The sequence below is a fragment of the Triticum aestivum genome, chromosome 6A (genome assembly GCF_018294505.1).
Source record: "Triticum aestivum cultivar Chinese Spring chromosome 6A, IWGSC CS RefSeq v2.1, whole genome shotgun sequence".
Classification (NCBI taxonomy): Eukaryota; Viridiplantae; Streptophyta; class Magnoliopsida; order Poales; family Poaceae; genus Triticum; species Triticum aestivum.
The window spans coordinates 512,945,026-512,966,696 of NC_057809.1; positions in this window are offsets into that span (position 1 = coordinate 512,945,026).

The window sequence follows — 21,671 nt, forward strand, 5'->3', positions numbered from 1 at the left end:
TGTATAAAACAAAATGCTTTGATCACACTATCAAAGCATTTATTCCAACTCCGAGAGGCTTGCACCAGTCCATAAATGGATTGCTGGAGCTTGCACACTTTGTTAGCTCCCTTTGGATCGACAAAACCTTCTGGTTGCATCATATACAACTCTTCTTCCAGAAATCCATTCAGGAATGCAGTTTTGACATCCATTTGCCAAATTTCATAATCATAAAATGCGGCAATTGCTAACATGATTCGGACAGACTTAAGCATCGCTACGGGTGAGAAGGTCTCATCATAGTCAATCCCTTGAACTTGTCGAAAACCTTTTGCAACAAGTCGAGTTTTGTAGACAGTAACATTACCGTCAGCGTCAGTCTTCTTCTTGAAGATCCATTTATTCTCAATTGCTTGCCGATCATCGGGCAAGTCAACCAAAGTCCACACTTTGTTCTCATACATGGATCCCATCTCAGATTTCATGGCTTCAAGCCATTTTGCGGAATCTGGGCTCACCATCGCTTCTTCATAGTTCGTAGGTTCATCATGATCTAGTAGCATGACTTCTAGAATAGGATTACAGTTCCACTCTGGTGCGGATCTTACTCTGTTTGATCTACGAGGTTCAGTAGCAACTTGATCTGAAGTTCTATGATCATCATCATTAACTTCCTCACTAATTGGTTTAGGTGTCACAGAAACCGGTTTCTGTGATGTACTACTTTCCAATAAGGGAGCAGGTACAGTTACCTCATCAAGTTCTACTTTCCTCCCACTCACTTCTTTCGAGAGAAACTCCTTCTCTAGAAAGGATCCATTTTTAGCAACGAATGTCTTGCCTTCGGATCTGTGATAGAAGGTGTAACCAACAGTCTCCTTTGGGTATCCTATGAAGACACATTTCTCCGATTTGGGTTCGAGCTTATCAGGTTGAAGCTTTTTCACATAAGCATCACAGCCCCAAACTTTAAGAAACGACAACTTTGGTTTCTTGCCAAACCATAGTTCATAAGGCGTCGTCTCAATGGATTTTGATGGTGCCCTATTTAACGTGAATGCGGCCGTCTCTAAAGCATAACCCCAAAACGATAGCGGTAAATCTGTAAGAGACATCATAGATCGCACCATATCAAGTAAAGTACGATTACGACGTTCAGACACACCATTACGTTGTGGTGTTCTGGGTGGCGTGAGCTGCGAAACTATTCCGCATTGTCTCAAATGTAGACCAAACTCGTAACTCAAATATTCTCCTCCACGATCAGATCGTAGAAACTTTATTTTCTTGTTACGATGATTTTCAACTTCACTCTGAAATTCTTTGAACTTTTCAAATGTTTCAGACTTATGCTTCATTAAGTAGATATACCCATATCTGCTTAAATCATCTGTGAAGGTGAGAAAATAACGATATCCGCCACGAGCCTCAACATTCATCGGACCACATACATCTGTATGTATGATTTCCAACAAATCTGTTGCTCTCTCCATAGTATCGGAGAACGGCGTTTTAGTCATCTTGCCCATGAGGCACGGTTCGCAAGTACCAAGTGAATCATAATCAAGTGGTTCCAAAAGTCCATCAGTATGGAGTTTCTTGATGCGCTTTATAGCGATATGACCTAAACGGCAGTGCCACAAATAAGTTGCACTATCATTATCAACTCTGCATCTTTTGGCTTCAACATTATGAATATGTGTATCACTACTATCGAGATTCATCAAAAATAGACCACTCTTCAAGGGTGCATGACCATAAAAGATATTACTCATATAAATAGAACAACCATTATTCTCTGATTTAAATGAATAACCGTCTCGCATCAAACAAGATCCAGATATAATGTTCATGCTCAACGCTGGCACCAAATAACAATTATTTATGTCTAATACTAACCCCGAAGGTACATGTAGAGGTAGTGTGCCGACCGCAATCACATTGACTTTGGAACCATTTCCCGCATGCATCGTCACCTCGTCCTTTGCCAGTGTTCGCTTAATCCGTACTCCCTGTTTCGAGTTGCAAATATTAGCAACAGAACCAGTATCAAATACCCAGGTGCTACTGCGAGCTCTAGTAAGGTACACATCAATAACATGTATATCACATATACCTTTGTTCACCTTGCCATCCTTCTTATCCACCAAATACTTGGGGCAGTTCCGCTTCCAGTGACCAGTCTGCTTGCAGTAGAAGCACTCAGTTTCAGGCTTAGGTCCAGACTTGGGTTTCTTCTCCTGAGCAGCAACATGCTTGCTGTTCTTCTTGAAGTTCCCCTTCTTCTTCTTCTTCCCTTTGCCCTTTTTCTTGAAACTAGTGGTCTTGTTGACCATCAACACTTGATGCTCCTTCTTGATTTCTACCTCCACAGCCTTTAGCATTGCGAAGAGCTCGGGAATTGTCTTATCCATCCCTTGCATATTATAGTTCATCACGAAGCTCTTGTAGCTTGGTGGAAGTGATTGGAGAATTCTGTCAATGATGCTATCATCCGGAAGATTAACTCCCAGTTGAATCAAATGATTACAGTACCCAGACATCTTGAGTATATGCTCACTGACAGAACTATTCTCCTCCATCTTGCATCTATAGAATTTATTGGAGATTTTATATCTCTCAATCCGGGCATTCTGCTGGAATATTAACTTCAACTCTTGGAACATCTCATATGCCCCATGACGTTCAAAACATCGTTGAAGTCCCGGTTCTAAGCCGTAAAGCATGGCACATTGAACTATCGAGTAGTCATCAGCTTTGCTCTGCCAGACGTTCTTAACATCGTCAGTTGCATCAGCAGCAGGCCTGGCACCCAGCGGTGCTTCCAGGATGTAACTCTTCTGTGCAGCAATGAGGATAATCCTCAAGTTACGGACCCAGTCCGTGTAATTGCTACCATCATCTTTCAACTTTGCTTTCTCAAGGAACGCACTAAAATTCAACGGAACAACAGCACGGGCCATCTATCTACAATCAACATAAACAAGCAAGATACTATCAGGGACTAAGTTCATGATAAATTTAAGTTCAATTAATCATATTACTTAAGAACTCCCACTTAGATAGACATCCCTCTAATCATCTAAGTGATCATGTGATCCTAATCAACTAAACCATAACCGATCATCACGTGAAATGGAGTAGTTTTCAATGGTGAACATCGCTATGTTGATCATATCTACTATATGATTCACGCTCGACCTTTCGGTCTCAGTGTTCCGAGGCCATATCTGCATATGCTAGGCTCGTCAAGTTTAACCTGAGTATTCTGCGTGTGCAAAACTGGCTTGCACCCGTTGTAGATGGACGTAGAGCTTATCACACCCGATCATCACGTGGTGTTTGGGCACGACGAACTTTGGCAACGGTGCATACTCAGGGAGAACACTTTTTATCTTGAAATTTAGTGAGAGATCATCTTATAATGCTACCGTCAATCAAAGCAAGATAAGATGCATAAAAGATAAACATCATATGCAATCAATATAAGTGATATGATATGGCCATCATCATCTTGTGCTTGTGATCTCCATCTCCGAAGCACCGTCATGATCACCATCGTCACCGGCGCGACACCTTGATCTCCATCGTAGCATCGTTGTCGTCTCGCCAATCTTATGCTTCTACGACTATCGCTACCGCTTAGTGATAAAGTAAAGCATTACAGGGCGATTGCATTGCATACAATAAAGCGACAACCATATGGCTCCTGCCAGTTGCCGATAACTTGGTTACAAAACATGATCATCTCATACAATAAAATTTAGCATCATGCCTTGACCATATCACATCACAACATGCCCTGCAAAAACAAGTTAGACGTCCTCTACTTTGTTTGTTGCAAGTTTTACGTGGCTGCTACGGGCTTAAGCAAGAACCAATCTTACCTACGCATCAAAACCACAACGATAGTTTGTCAAGTTGGTGCTGTTTTAACCTTTGCAAGGACCAGGCGTAGCCACACTCGGTTCAACTAAAGTTGGAGAAACTGACACCCGCCAGCCACCTATGTGCAAAGCACGGTGGTAGAACCAGTCTCGCGTAAGCGTACGCGTAATGTCGGTCCGGGCCGCTTCATCCAACAATACCGCCGAACCAAAGTATGACATGTTGGTAAGCAGTATGACTTATATCGCCCACAACTCACTTGTGTTCTACTCGTGCATATAAAATCAAACCATAAAACCTAGGCTCGGATGCCACTGTTGGGGAACGTAGTAATTTCAAAAAAAATTCCTACGCACACGCAAGATCATGGTGATGCATAGCAACGAGAGGGGAGAGTGTTGTCTACGTACCCTCGTAGACCGAAGTGGAAGCGTTGACGCAACATAGAGGAAGTAGTCGTACGTCTTCCCGGTCCAACCGATCCAAGCACCGTTACTCTGGCACCTCCGAGGTCTTGGCACATGTTCAGCTCGATGATGCTCCCTGGGCTCCGATCCAGCAAAGCTTCAGGGAGGAGTTCCGTCAGCACGACGGCATGGTGACGATCTTGATGTTCAACCGTCGCAGGGCTTCGCCTAAGCACCACTACAATATGACCGAGGTGGAATATGGTGGAAGGGGGCACCGCACATGGCTAAGGAACGATCACGAAGATCAACTTGTGTGTTCTAGGGTGCCCCCCTGCCCCCGTATATAAAGGAGCCAAGGGGAGGGGGCGGCCGGCCAAGGAGGGCGTGCCAAGGGGGAGTCCTACTCCCACCGGGAGTAGGACTCCCTTCTTTCCTAGTTGGAGAAGGAGAAGTGGGAAAGAGGAGGAAGAGGGAAAGGAAAGGGGGGGGTGCCGCCCCCCTCTCCTTGTCCTATTCGGACTAGGGAGGGGAGGGGCACGCGGCCACCTCTTGCCTCCTTCCTCTTCTCCCTTAGGGCCCATGTAGGCCCAACAACCCCCGGGGGGTTTCCGGTAACCCCCCGGTACTCCGGTAAAATCCCGATTTCACCCGGAACGATTTCGATATCCAAATATAGGCTTCCAATATGTCGATCTTTATGTCTCGACCATTTTGAGACTCCTCGTCATGTCCATGATCACATCCGGGACTCCAAACAACCTTCGGTACATCAAAATACATAAACTCATAATGAAACTGTCATCGTAACGTTAAGCGTGCGGACCCTACGGTTCGAGAACAATGTAGACATGACCGAGACACATCTCTGGTCAATAACCAATAGCGGAACCTGGATGCTTATATTGGTTCCTACATATTCTACGAAGATCTTTATCGGTCAGACCGCATAACAACATACAGTGTTCCCTTTGTCATCGGTATGTTACTTACCCGAGATTTGATCATCGGTATCTCAATACCTAGTTCAATATCGTTACCGGCAAGTCTCTTTACTCGTTCCGTAATACATCATCTCACAACTAACTCATTAGTTGCAATGCTTGCAAGGCTTATGTGATGTGCATTACCGAGAGGGCCCAGAGATACCTCTCCGACAATCGGAGTGACAAATCCTAATCTCGAAATACGCCAACCCAACATGTACCTTTGGAGACATTTGTAGAGCACCTTTATAATCACCCAGTTACGTTGTGATGTTTGGTAGCACACAAAGTGTTCCTCCGGCAAACGGGAGTTGCATAATCTCATAGTCATAGGAACATGTATAAGTCATGAAGAAAGCAATAGCAACATACTAAACGATCGGGTGCTAAGCTAATGGAATGGGTCATGTCAATCAGATCATTCACCTAATGATGTGATCCCATTAATCAAATAACAACTCTTTGTCCATGGTTAGGAAACATAACCATCTTTGATTAACGAGCTAGTCAAGTAGAGGCATACTAGTGACACTCTGTTTGTCTATGTATTCACACATGTATTATGTTTCCAGTTAATACAATTTTAGCATGAATAATAAACATTTATCATGATATAAGGAAATAAATAATAACTTTATTATTGCCTCTAGGGCATATTTCCTTCACGATGACCCACCCGAAGAGCCACCGTCACCAGTGCTCATCGAGAGCCTGATGCCCCACAAGGAATGGGCAGAGGACCTCTGCGATTCAGTCAAGATAAAGGCAGCCTAAGGCTTCATCATTACCCACGGCGGCCATGTCAACCTCGATCTTGATGATGTGGTGGCCAGGCTCAAGCGCATCCTTGGCGCAGTTGACGTCCCCGATGAAGTAGAATATTGCCAACGGAATTTGCTACCAGGCCAGAGACATGGAAATGGAGCGGTTCAGCGGAGTTGTCATGCGCGTGATTGCACACTGTCGAGCTCTTCTAGAAGAGGCCCAGCAGCCACAAGAGCCTCCCAGCGCTAGCAGCTCCGTAGGCGGAGGCGGGTTGGGACATCGATATAGAACGATACATAGATTACAACAATTCTTTATTGGATAACAGTGAAATAAGATTATGCATACAAAGTCATTATATATTATCAAAGTCACTCACAATGTTTCATACAAATGCATATATTTCATACTTTTTTAATCATAGAGTAACGATTTTGTGAATCTTTCCTTAATTATTTCTTAATTAACAAGTTAGTAAACTAGGAACCTAAAAGGTTATGTTAAAGCATTGACACCATACATTTTCTTTTACTAAAAGTAAATGTTTTGAACAAGAATAATGAAAAAACTAGATGGGTGTTCGCCGATATATCTACATATCGTCCGATATATCAACTGATATCCGACATCTGATATGTCAAAGCCACACCGATACGAACCCGATATCCGATATTTTGAAGCTTGGTAGGTCGTGAGAGTTCTGGGCCATGCCACATTTGGCATTTTAAATTATCCTGAATATGTAAGACAATTATTGAGAATTATTAATAGTTGCCATTGTAACTTTGCCTCAACAGCGAGCAGAGCGCGCGCAGGGACGCCAGAGCGGAGTGCGCCACGGCCGCCTCAACGGCAAGCAACCACATGGTCAACCTTCTGCCATCAATAAATTTTGACCTTGTTTCTCGTCACATTGATGATTACAACGCAATAAGTAATTGCAAATCTGTTCACACCTATCAAACTAATATGTGTTCACACTTAGCACCGGGCTATAAAAACTACCCACTCGAAAATTACTTCATAGTTCCTCTCCTCATCACCCACAAAATTGGTTTTCTCTGTCAAGTCGTTCCGCCATGACCGGTAGGAGGAGTTTAGGGTGGACATATAACCAGGCAGCAAAGACCAAGGCCGCAGAAGCACTAGAGAGGTCCCGCCGCGAAGCCGTAGCCTCAGCAGAGATGTTCGGGCGCGCCGCGGAGCCCTCGAATGAGCTCTCACGGGCACGCGAGGGCTCTCACAAGTGCATTCGCGGCGTTGGCCATCGCGACGAGCCGGCCTTCCTGAAGTCCTTCACCAGCAACGACGACATTCTCACTGGCGTCACTACGCAGCAGGAGCTGGTCAACGGCTCGATGAAGCTACTCAAGATTAGAGATGCCTCGGTTGACAAGGCGACCAGCCTCGTCGAGCAACTCATGGATGACAATGCGAAGCTCCTCATGTTGGTCACCAAGAAGGAGGAGGAGGCCGCCGGCTGGAAGATGTTGCATGAGCAGAGCAGTGCTTCGGAGATGACGCTGAAAGCGGTCATCGAGGAACTGATGGGTGGCTTGAGGAAGCTCCGGATCGAGCGCGAGCAGGAGGTGGAGGAATCCGTGGCTGCTTTCAAGCAAAGTCGTGAGGAATTGAAGAAGGAGCTAGCGGATTTCGCCGCCCGGCGATCCATCGACGAGTAGAGACAGTAGTGTCCCAGATCGTTGTCTGCAATTTCCTTCTTATCTTGCGCCCGTGTCTTCCGGGCTTTACCGCATGTGGCATTTTAAATTATCTGGAATATGTAAGACAATTATTATGTGCGCAATTGTAAATTTGTCATCGTATTATCCGTTGCCATTTTATTTGTGGTCGTATTATCCGTTGCCCTATGTGGCAATTTAAATTAGGGTGGAATACTAGTTGAAAACACAAACAAAGCAAATGCTGCCATGGGATCACAAGCAAACACCCTCCGTCCATGTGCTTTAATTAACCCATTAATGGAGAAGTTGTGAGCGAGGCGGGGGGCGGCTGGTGCATGGAGGTCAAAGAGCTCGCTTCCCGATGAGCATGTGCGGCCTTGCTACTCGCACATGTCCCATCGAGCCTGCGAGGTGGACAGGATGCACGCGTCCCGTCGAGCCTGCGCGGCGGACTACTCGCACGCGTCCCGTCAAGCCTGCGCGGCGAAATTCTCGCACTCGTCCCATCTAATCAAGCAGTTGCACGCACACCACCGAGTATGGTTAAATTTAGACATGGTAAATATAATACAACCGTTTGCGATATTAACATGTCAGCTTTTTGTTTCAAAAAGGACTTTGTTAGCTACTAATGTGTGTGCCTCTTCTCAAACTGGACGATTTTTTTACCACGGCATATATGGGCCATGTCATGAAACCATGTTAAGTTTCATGTTTTCTGGGTGACTTATTTATTTACTGGGATTTAAAAACCAAGATTCTCATTGTTTCAGGACGACGGCAAGTTTGTAATTCATTCTCATTCCTTAAACGAGACCTAAACATGCACCCAATGACACATGTACGATTTCCCACTCATTTTGCTTCACTGGAGCATGTGGTTGTAGTTCAAATTTGAATTATGGACTACATTAAATACTTAGAAAACTTAGTAATTAGTAATATATATATATACAATGGCCAAACGAACCCTGAACAGTTTCAAATTTCAGCCCGACACTCCTGTTATTCTATGTTGCCTGTAGAAAACAAAGTTCAAGGCGAGAAGAGGCATCGATTATCATTTAGCCCACAAGAGGGGCATGTTTCCCTACCGGAACCACGAGGGTTGCGACAGGCTCCGGTTTGTAAAAGGCTTGTAATATAGCTTCGCCCAAATTGGACAATTATATATACCATGCACCATGCCAAGTTTCATGATTTCCTGGTGAGTTTTGGATTTACAGACATTTAAAAACCGAGATTCGCAATGTTTGTGGCCAAGCCAAGACGACGAGACGGTTGAATTCGTTCACATTCATTCCATGGGACCTAAACATGCACCCCAAGGAAACATGTACGTTTTTTCTAGCCATTTTGGTGCATTGGAGCATGTATTTGTAGTTCGGATTTGAATGATGGACATTAAATTCCTAGAAAACTCAATTAGTGAATAAAAAGGTCAAACGAACCCTGAATAATTTCAAAGTTCAGCGTGAATCTCCAGTTGTTTCGTGTCGCGTGTAGAAGAAAATACGAGGCTAGAAGAGGGAGTGATTATCGTTTGGCCCACAAGGGGACACGTTTCCCTATCGAAACCACGAGGGTTCTTGCGACAGGCTCCGGTTTGTAAGAGGTTTGTAATAAAGCTTGGCCCAAATTGGCAATGTTTTTACCACAACATATATGTGCCATGACATGACACCTTGCCACCTTTGATGACTTTCTGGTGAGTTTAGGATTTATGGGGACTTAAAAACTGAGATTTGAAATGTTTGAGGAAGAGCCAGGACACCAGTACGGTTGTAATTCGTTCCCATTCCTGGCATGAGACCTAAACATGCACCCAAGGACACATGTATAATTTTTCTAGCCATTTTGGTGAACTGGAGCATGTATTTGTAGTTCAGATTTGAATTATGGACATTAAATGCCTAGGAAACTCAATTAGTGTATAAAAAGGCCAAACGAACCCTGAATAAGTTTAAATTTCAGCACGGATATCCTGTGGTTCCATGTTGCCCGTGGAAGAAAATACAAGGCGAAAAGAGGCAGTGATTACGTTTCGCCCACAAGGGGAACACGTTTCCCTATCAGAACCACGAGGCTTCTTTGAGAGAAGCTCCAGTTTTTGTAAGAGGTTTGTAATAAAGCTTGGCCCAAATTGGACAATGTTTTTACCACGACATATATGTGCCATGACGTGACACCATGCCACCTTTGATGACTTTCTGGTGAGTTTAGGATTTATGGGGACTTAAAAACCGAGATTCGAAATGTTTGAGTACGAGCCATGACACCAGTACGGTTGTAATTCGTTCCCATTCCTGGCATGGGACCTAAACATGCACCCAAGGACACATGTATAATTTTTCTAGCCATTTTGGTGAACTGGAGCATGTATTTGTAGTTCAGATTTGAATTATGGACATTAAATGCCTAGGAAACTCAATTAGTGTATAAAAAGGCCAAACGAACCCTGAATAAGTTTAAATTTCAGCACGGATATCCTGTCGTTCCATGTTTCCCGTAGAAGTAAATACAAGGTGAAAAGAGGCAGTGATTACGTTTCGCCCACAAGGGGGACACGTTTCCCTTTCAGAACCATGAGGCTTCTTTGAGAGAAGCTCCGGTTTGTAAGAGGCTTGTAATAAAACTTGCGCCACAATGGACGAAAAAAATTCCTCGACATATAAGTGCGATGTCGTGACACCATGGCAGGTTTCACGATTTTCAGATTAGTTTTGGATTTATGGGGATTTAAAGACCGAGATTCTTCTCACGACATGTTTTCAAATAGCACACGGTTCACTCACGAAAGCCGATATTCAATGAAAACTTCATGGAAACCATATGTTAAAGTTTCATAAAAATCTGAAAAAAATGTGGTATCTTAAGAAGGTGATGTTTTATTGCGACACAAAATTTCAAGTTGAAAAATATTACGAGATGTGAGCTATGAAAAAGACAAATTCTGCCCTGAATAGTGACATTACTATTTGGCACTATTCAACACTGATTTTGTCTTTTTCATAGCTCACATCTCTTAATGTGTTTCAACTTGAAATTTTCTGTGCCAATAAAACATCATCCTCTCAACATCCCGCATTTTTTTGAAACTTCAAAACATCTTTTTCTCGTGGTTTTCACCGATTTCCACCGAATGTTGGTTTCTGTATGATATTCCCCCTCCCCCCGCTGCGTGCGCGATCTGAGTCCTGCGTTCTGACTGGCCAGAACCCAAACCCCACGGATCGTACGTGTGCACCGTTGGATGCTCCCAGATCGAACCGCAGCCCCGAGCCCTTTCGAGAGTATATGCAGTACATGGGTAAGCACTGTGCGCATGCGTCGTGTAGCTCACGCTTCCTTCTCTACTAGGTTTTCATTCAAAATAGGCTACCGTTTCTCGCCACTCCTCTCATCGGTTGCCCGCCTCTTCTCCCAGATATGCATGATGTAGATGTTCGATTAATTCTTATAGTTCATATCATCCAAAATCAATTAGTTTTGTAAAAAAAACTATTTTAAGATTCATGGAATTGTGCATTCTAAAGGTAAAAAGAAAAGGTGACAATTCATTTAGAAAAAAAGTTTGGGCAATTAAGATATGGAAGATTCTAGAGAACAAAGGAGAAGTGCTTGTGTTTAGAGGTTTGTGCATTATGCTTAAGTTCAACCATGGAGTCTTCTAGATTATACATGTGGCAGAATCTGGTGGAATGTAGATGATATCCAACGGCCAGTAGTGCTCGGATTTGCCATCTCTGTACCGTCGGATTGGCTTCATCCAACGAGCAACTTTCATAGTTATTCGCACACTATATATGTGTATAGATGTATATATATATATATATAGATGTGTCCCATGCTAGACAAAATAAAGTTTGAGTGCATGCGTGGGACGACCCCCCTGCTGCCACCTCAAAGTTGGCAAACTGACATCATAGGTATTGAACCAGGCTTGGAGTCAGGTACGGTGTTTGGTTTGTAATGTACTTGGCGTGGCCCATTGAAGTTGTGCATTTGGGATTTAAACACATCATACACCATCGTACCCATACATATTTTCAGGCTGCATGCAGTGTATACGGGGTCTTCTGATCGACCACATCTCCCTTGTGTGGTTTTTTGTGACGACATGGATATCTGTGGGCTCCTCGAGTGTATATATATCATCACTTTGACCGATAATGAGGGGTATGTGTTGGCCATGAATGGATTCCTCCTAGTTTATGTTAGGGCTGGTCACCGTCAAATGTCAGTAAACCAAAGCTCGAGCTCATGCGTTGTCAAGATTCCCTCCCAGATGCTCGGATTGTTGGGTTCGACCTACATCAAACCCTGTGTACGTATCTCATCCTTAACTACCTTGCCTTCATGGTTGTTGTCTATATCGAGAGGTAGGAACCACATCTAAATTGTACATTATTCTATATTGAAAACACACATCACCCCTTCCCAACGTAGATCATTTTGGGCCGCATGCAAGAGGTGCTGGTTTTTTGGTCCCTCTCGTGCGATGTTTATGATGGTTCAATCTATTGGCCCAAGTGGTTTATCGACAACAACAACTGTCATTTGACCAAACGAAAGAATCATTGGTCCGTCTTATGGTAGGTCATGGCGACATGCATGTATGACCAAAGTATCGATCATTACATGCATCCGCCCTGCTGACACGAAGTGGGAGGTGGTGGACCAAGCATCCTAGCTAGGTACGACATTATTTCATTATATATATCCTAGCTAGGTGGTTGTTAGGGTGCTTTCGGGTTTGCGAGGCAGGTGCCACCAAAGTTATGCATTGTGTATTTAAAGTTTTAAACATCCCCAATATTCGTACATATATTTGGCCACTTCCAGGTGGTTCTTGACTTCTGTCCCTCTCAATGATCTTCCATGACGTGCCCAACCGTGGGTCCGCGGGGTCAAAGTTGTGCATTGGAATTTTGAACATCACATACCGCCCTTTTCACTCATATATATTTGGGCCACATGCTGGTGTGGCTGTCTTTTGACCCCCCCTAACGTTATTTTTTGCTGCAAAGACTCTGATGATCCTCAACGGACACGGGGTATAATATCTAAACCATGTGCGATACAAATGCGATGTGAATCACCACGACCGCGCAAGCGCGAGCAAATTAAGGTGGAGGTACTAGCTCAACCATGTGCGATGCAAGTGCGCTGAAATCACCACGACCGCGCAAGCGCGAGCAAAGGGTGGAGGTACTGGCTTAACCGTGTGTGATGCAAGTGCGCTGTAAAACCACCACCTGGGGAAGCTAAAGGCGGGTAAGTTTATTTGGAAATTAGGACGAACCGTGTGCGATAGACCAGCTAGCTAGAAATATAAAAAACAAACTACCCGCCTTGAGTGTTGCAAAAATAGGCGGATCCGCGCCAGTTTTCCTTATTATCATACACGCATATTGTTATTGGACCGTGCGCGATCTTGGGCACTCCCGCCCCGCATCAATTCCTTCACCCAAATTTTAGTAGCCGTCATACTTCAACCGTCGTCCACACTCCTCCAGCACCAACCTTATAGTAAAATTTTAGCAGCCGAGGCATTTGAACCGTCGCCCTTCCTCATCCACCACCATCTCCACCCATCATTACTAAAAAATTTAGTAGCTGCAGCGTATCCTCAAACACCACCCCCCTCCACAGTCCCCCACCCGCCCCCCTCCCCCCTTCGAACCCTAGCTCGCGGCCGCCGCCAACCCTACTGGTCTGCCCGTTCCTCCTAGCTTGATAATCAAGTTCGGGTTATCCAGTGATTTCCATACCATCGCCCCACTCCCCTGAGTTTTTAGATGAGGCCTGCGGTGTCCCTCCCCGCCAGATCCACATCTCCTGCTCCAGAATGTTGCAGCCTAAGCTCGACCACGTATCCCGGGGAGCCCGACGAGCGTTCGGCCAAGAAGAGGTTTATCATTGCCTCTCTGATGGACGTTGGTGAGGTGGCCGCCGTTCGCCCCGACCTGTCGATCTCGGAGCAACACGTCGCCCCGGAAGTCGGCGAAGACGTTGACTACGTTGCCATGCCGAAGGCTTCATGTTAGTGGGCTAGCGTATTACTGTATCTCGGGAAAGCTGGCTACGACATCAAGCTTGTCCACACCGACGGCTTCACACGGGCCATGTCACAGGTTAAGTGGTCCATCCCCAACCCCTCTGGTTCAACCATCATAGATCTCTTTGATGGCCCTGCCGTTGATCTCCTCCGCCAAGCGGTCAAGGATTTGCGAGCTTTATATGCCATCGAGCCCATTTTGTCACTTCTGAAGGACACGTTCTACGGCGCCGGCTTGGGATCCTCAATTGCCAAGTCAGATCTCATCGACCACGATCACGACCACGAGGAGGGCACCCACGAAGGTTCTTCCAAGGTGAAACAACCCATCTGTGACATCAGAGAGTGCACCATGGGTCTGTGCTCTTCCAACTGGAAGGATCCCGTCCATGAAATGTGAGGCAACATTCTATCAGCAAATATTACCTTTTCTAGCTTGCCAACCCATACCCTTTGTTGTAGTAGCATTTGTCCTGCGGTGCTTTAACTGTGCCGTGTTTAATTATTTCAGTTATGCAAAAATGTATTGTTCAATAGGTCTATGTGATGTGTAAGTATGAATTGTCCACTTTAGTTTCACAAATGGCTATATTTGGTTGTTTATAGTGAGTAGATGCCTTGTTTATTTGTATTTGGTTGTTAGGTTGGTTGGAGTGAGCATTTTTTCAGTTATCGAGCAGATGCCTTGTTTATCTGTATTTGGTTCTTAGTTTGGTTGCAGTGAGTATTTGTCCAGTTATCAAGCAGATGCCTTGTTTATCTGTATTTGGTTGTTAGGTTGCTTTTTTATCATTTGTCCAGCTATCAAGCAGATGCCTTGTTTATCTGTATTTGGTTGTTAGGTTGCTTTTTTAGCATTTCTCTTGTTATCAAGCAGATGCCTTGTTTATCTTTATCTGCTTGTTAGGTTGGTTGCAGTGAGCATTTGTCCAGTTTACAAGCATATGTCATGTTTATCTATATTTTCTTGTTAGCTTGGTTGCAGTGAGACTCTGTCCAGTTTTCAATGGCTATATTTGGTTGTTATATTGGTCATTTATGCCTTGTTTATTTCAATCATTCACAATGTGTGGTTGATTATGTGCAAGTCGGAACTGTGCCGCTCGACTACATCAATACCAGTTTGAACGGTTATATTTGGTTCCAGTTATTCCTGGTGTAGTTAACACATGCTCTTTATTTCAGTTTTACACATTTATCCAGTGTGATGTTTAAGCATTACCTACGTTCTATTCATTTTCAACAATACCAATTTGAATTGCAATATTTGATGGCTATTAAGCCTGCTGTCGGTAACATTGCCTTCCATTTTATATCTGCTTTAACAACATGCTAAAACCAACACATTCAAGCTATCATTTGGAGATGATGTTGTTTACCTTTGCTATATTTGTTTGATGTTAAGATTGTTGTACTTATCACGCCTTTCCACTACTTATGCAGGACAACAACAGGAGTGGCCATCATTTTCCACCGAGGTTAGCTTCATCCCTCGGCTTGTACTCTACTACCTCTTGAGCACTTGCGTTGGTTTTCCCTTGAAGAGGAAAGGGTGATGCAGCAAAGTAGCGTAAGTATTTCCCTTAGTTTTTGAGAACCAAGGTATCAATCCAGTAGGAGGCCACGCACGAGTCCCTCGCACCTACACAAACAAATAAATCCTCACAACCAATGTGGTAAGGGGTTGTCAATCCCTACACGGTCACTTACGAGAGTGAGATCTGATAGATATGATAAGATAATATTTTAGGTATTTTTATGATAAAGATGCAAAGTAAAATAAAAGGCAATAAAAATAACTAAGTATTGGAAGATTAATATGATGGAAGATAGACCCGGGGGCCATAGGTTTCACCAGTGGCTTCTCTTAAGAGCATAAGTATTCACGGTGGGTAAACAAATTACTGTTGAGCAATTGACAGAACTGAGCATAGTTATGAGAATATCTAGGTATGATCATGTATATAGGCATCACGTCCGAGACAAGTAGACCGACTCCTGCCTGCATCTACTACTATTACTCCACACATCGACCGCTATCCAGCATGCATCTAGAGTATTAAGTTCAAGAGAACAGAGTAACACTTTAAGCAAGATGACATGATTTAGAGGGATAAACTCATGCAATATGAAATAAGCCCCAACTTGTTATCCTCGATGGAAACAATACAATATGTGCCTTGCTGCCCCTACTGTCACTAGGAAAGGACACCGCAAGATTGAACCCAAAGCTAAGCACTTCTCCCATTGCAAGAAAGATCAATCTAGTAGGCCAAACCAAACTGATAATTCGAAGAGACTTGCAAAGATAACCAATCATACATAAAAGAATTCAGAGAAGATTCAAATATTGTTCATAGATAAACTTGATCATAAACCCACAATTCATCGGTCTCAACAAACACACCGCAAAACAAGATTACATCGAATAGATCTCCACAAGAGAGGGGAAGAACTATGTATTGAGATCCAAAAAGAGAGAAGAAGCCATCTAGCTAATAACTATGGACCCGAAGGTCTGAGGTAAACTACACACACTTCAACGGAGGGGCTATGGTGTTGATGTAGAATCCCTCCATGATCGATGCCTCCTCCGGCGGAGCTCCGGAAAAGGCCCCAAGATGGGATCTCGTGGATACAGAAAGTTACGGTGGTGGAATTAGGGTTTTTGCTCCGTATCTGGTAGTTTGGGGGTACGTAGGTATATATAGGAGGAACGAGTACGTCGGTGGAGCAACAGGGGTCCCACGAGGGTGAAGGGCGCGCCCAGGGGGGTAGGCGCGCCCCCCTACCTCGTGGCCTCCTGGTTGATGTCTTGACATAGGGTCCAAGTCCTCTGGATCACGTTCATTCCGAAAATCACGTTCCTGAAGGTTTCATTCCGTTTGGATTCCGTTTGATATTCTTTTTCTGTGAAACTCTGAAATAGGCAAAAATAGCAATTCTGGGCTGGGCCTCCATTTAATAGGTTAGTCCAAAAAATAATATAAAAGTGTATAATAAAGCCCAATATTGTACAAAACAGAATATAATATAGCATGGAACAATCAAAAATTATAGATACGTTGGAGACGTATCAAGCATCCCCAAGCTTAATTCTTGCTCGTCCTCGAGTGGGTAAATGATAAAAACATAATTTTTGATGTGGAATGCTACTTGGCATAATTTCAATGTAATTCTTCTTAATTGTGGTATGAATATTCAGATCCGAAAGATTCAAGATAAAAGTTCAATATTGACATAAAAACAATAATACTTCAAGCATACTAACTAAGCAATTATGTCCTCTCAAAATAACATGGCCAAAGAAAGTCCATCCCTAAAAAATCATATAGTTTAGTCATGCTCAATTTTCGTCACACAAGAATGCTCTCATCATGCACAACCCTGATGACAAGCCAAGCAATTATTTCATACTTTAGTAATCTAAAACATTTTCAACCTTTACACAATACATGAGCGTGAGCCATGGATATAGCACTATGGGTGGAATAGAATATAATTATGGGGGTTATGTGGAGAAGAAAAAAGGGAGAAAGTCTCACATCAACGAGGCTAATCAATGAGCTATGGAGATGCCCATCAATTGATGTTAATGCAAGAAGTAGGGATTGCCATGCAACGGATGCACTAGAGCTATAAATATATGAAATCTCAACAAAACAAACTAAGTGGGTGTGCATCCAACTTGCTTGCTCACGAAGACCTAGGGCATTTGAGGAAGCCCATTGTTGGAATATACAAGCCAAGTTCTATAATGAAAAGTTCCCACTAGTATATTAAAGCGACAAAACAAAAGACTCTCTATCATGAAGATTATGGTGCTACTTTGAAGCACAAGTGTGGTAAAAAGGATAGTAACATTGTCCCTTCTATCTTTTTCTCCCATTTTTTTGGGCCTTCTCTTTTTTTATGGCCTTTCTTCTCTTTTTTTATTTTTTTATTTTTCCTCACTTGGGACAATGCTCTAGAAAATGATGATCATCACACTTCTATTTATTTACAACTCATTGATTACAACTCGATACTAGAACAAAGTATGACTCTATATGAATGCCTCCGGCGGTGTACCGGGATATGCAATGAACCAAGAGTGACATGTATGAAAGAATTATGAATGGTGGATTTGCCACAAATACTATGTCAACTACATGATCATGCAAAGCAATATGACAATGATGAACGTGTCATGATAAACGGAACGGTGGAGAGTTGCATGGCAATATATCTCGGAATGGCTATGGGAATGCCATAATAGGTAGGTATGGTGGCTAGTTTGAGGAAGATATAAGGAGGTTTATGTATGAAAGAGCGTATCATATCACGGGGTTTGGATGCACCGGCGAAGTTTGCACCAACTCTCAATGTGAGAAAGGACAATGCACGGTACCAAAGAGGCTAGCAATGATGGAAAGGTGAGAGTGCGTATAATCCATGGACTCAACATTAGTCATAAATAACTCACATACTTATTGCAAAAATCTACAAGTCATCAAAAACCAAGCACTACGTGCATGCTCCTAGGGGGACAGATTGGTAGGAAAAGACCATTGCTCGTCCCCGACCGCCACTCATAAGGAAGACAATCAAAGAACACCTCATGTTTCAAATTTGTTACATAATGTTTACCATACGTGCATGCTACGGGACTTGCAAACTTCAAAACAAGTAATTTTCAAATTCACAACTACTCAACTAGCACAACTTTGATATCACTACCTCCATGTATCAAAACAATCATCAAGCATCAAACTTCTCTTAGTATTCAACACACTCATAAGAAAGTTTTTACTAGTCTTGAATACCTAGCATATTAGGATTATTTAAGTAAATTACCATGCTATTTAAGACTCTCAAAATAATCTAAGTGAAGCATGAGAGAATAATAGTTTCTATAAAACAAAACCACCACCGTGCTCTAAAAGATATAAGTGAAGTACTAGAGCAAAAACTATATAACTCAAAAGATATAAGTGAAGCGCATAGAGTATTCTAATAATTTCCGAATCATGTGTGTGTCTCTCAAAAGGTGTGTACATCAAGGATGATTTTGGTAAACTAAAAAGCAAATCATATAAGACGCTCCAAGCAAAACACATATCATGTGGTGAATAAAAATATAGCTCCAAGTAAAGTTACCGATGGAAGTAGACGAAAGAGGGGATGGCTTCCGGGGCATCCCCAAGATTTGGCTTTTAGGTGTCCTTAGATTATCTTGGGGTGCCATGGGCATCCCCAAGCTTAGGCTCTTTCCACTCCTTGTTCCATAATCCATCAAATCTTTCACCCAAAACTTGAAAACTTCACAACACAAAACATAAAGTAAAAAACTCGTGAGCTCCGTTAGCGAAAGAAAACAAAACACCACTTCAAGGTACTGTAATGAACTCATTATTTAATTATATTGGTGTTAAACCTACTTTATTCCAACTTCTCTATGGTTTATAAACTAATTTACTAGCCATAGATTCATTAAAATAAGCAAACAACACACGAAAAACAGAATCTGTCAAAAACAGAACAGTCTGTAGTAATCTGTAGCTAACGCAAGCTCTGGAACCCCAAAAATTCTAATATAAATTGCTGGACGTGAGGAATTTATCTATTAATCATCTTCAAAAATAATTAACTAAATAGCACTTTCCAAATAAAAATGGAAGCAATTCTCGTGAGCACTAAAGTTTCTGTTTTTTACAGCAAGATTAAAAAGGCTTTCCCAAGTCTTCCCAACGGTTCTACTTGGCACAAACACTAATTAAACACAAAAAAACACAACCAAAACAGAGTCTAGATAAATTATTTATTACTAAACAGGATAAAACAGCAAGTAATAAAAAAATTGGGTTGCCTCCCAACAAGCGCTATCGTTTAACGCCCCTAGCTAGGCATAAAAAGCAAGGATAGATCTAGGTATTGCCATCTTTGGTAGGCAATCCATAAGTGGCTCTCATAATAGATTCATAAGGTAATTTAATTTTATTTCTAGGGAAGTGTTTCATGCCTTTCCTTAATGGAAATTGGAATCTAATATTCCCTTCCTTCATATCAATAATTGGACCAATCGTTCTAAGGAAAGGTCTACCAAGAAGAATAGGACATGAAGGATATCAATCTATGTCAAGAACAATAAAATCTACGGGCACATAGTTCCTATTTGCAACAATAAGAACATCATTAATTCTTCCCATAGGTTTCTTAATGGTGGAATCCGCAAGGTGCAAGTTTAAAGAGCCATCATCAAAATCACGGAAACCTAGCAAATTACACAAAGTCTTTGGAATCGTGGAAACACTAGCACCCAAATCACACAAAGCATAGCATTCATGATCTTTAATTTTACTTTTAATAGTAGGTTCCACTCATCATAAAGTTTTCTAGGGATAGAAACTTCCAACTCAAGTTTTCCTTCATAAGATTGCATCAAAGCATCAACGATATGTTAAGTAAAAGCTTTATTTTGACTATAAGCATGAGGAGAATTTAGCACGGATTGCAACAAGGAAATACAATATATCATAGAGAAATTATCATAATTAAATTCCTTGAAATCCAAAATAGTGGGTTCATTAATATTTAAAGTTTTGACTTCTTCAATCCCACTTTTAACAATTTTAGCATCAAGATCTAAAGAATCCGAATTCTTTGAACGCCTTCTAGGTAAAGGTGGATCATATTCAGTCCCATCATTATCAATATTCATATTTCAAAACAAAGATTTAATAGGGGACACATCAATAACTTTTAGATCTTCATCTTTATTATCATGGAAACTAGAAGAACATGCTTTTATAAAGCAATCTTTCTTAGCACGCATCCTAGCGGCTCTTTCTTTGCACTCATCAATGGAAATTCTCATGGCTTTGAGAGACTCATTGATATCATGCTTAGGTGGAATAGATCTAAGTTTCAAAGAATCAACATCAAGAGAAATTCTATCAACGTTCCTAGCCAACTCATCAATCTTAAGCAATTTTTCTTCAATCAAAGCATCGAAATTATTTTGCAAAGTAATAAATTATTTAATATTAGTTTCAAAATCAGAGGGCATCTTATTAAAATTTCCATAAGAATTTTTGTAGGAATTACCATAATTATTAGAGGAATTACTAGGATACGGCCTAGGATTAAAGTTTCCTCTATACGCGTTGTTACCAAAATTATTCCTACCAACAAAATTCACATCCATAGATTCATTATTATTCTCAATCAAAGTAGACAAAGGCATATCATTAGGATTAGAAGAAACACTTTTATTAGCAAATAATTTCATAAGTTCATCCATCTTTCCACTCAAAACATTAATTTCTTCTATCGCATGCACTTTCTTATTAGTAGATATTTTAGTGTGCCATTGAGAATAATTAACCATAATATTATCTAGGAGTTTAGTAGCTTCTCCTAAAGTGATTTCCATAAAAGTGCCTCCCGTGGCCGAATCTAAAAGATTTCTAGAAGCAAAGTTCAATCCGGCATAAAAAATTTGTATAATCATCCACAAATTCAAACCATGTGTAGGGCAATTACGTATCATTAATTTCATCCTCTCCCAAGCTTGTGCAACATGTTCATGATCAAGTTGCTTAAAATTCATAATATCGTTTCAAAGAGAGATAATCTTAGCAGGAGGATAATACTTAGAGATAAAAGCATCTTTGCACTTATTCTAAGAGTCAATACTATTTTTAGGCAAAGACAAAAACCAAGCTTTAGCACGATCTCTAAGCGAATAAGGAAATAGCTTCAATTTAACAATATCATTATCCACATCTTTCTTCTTTTGCATATCACACAAATCAGCGAAGCTATTTAGATGGGTAGCGGCATCTTCACTAGGAAGGCCGGAAAACGGATCTTTCATGACAAGATTCAGCAAAGCAGCATTAATTTCACAAGATTC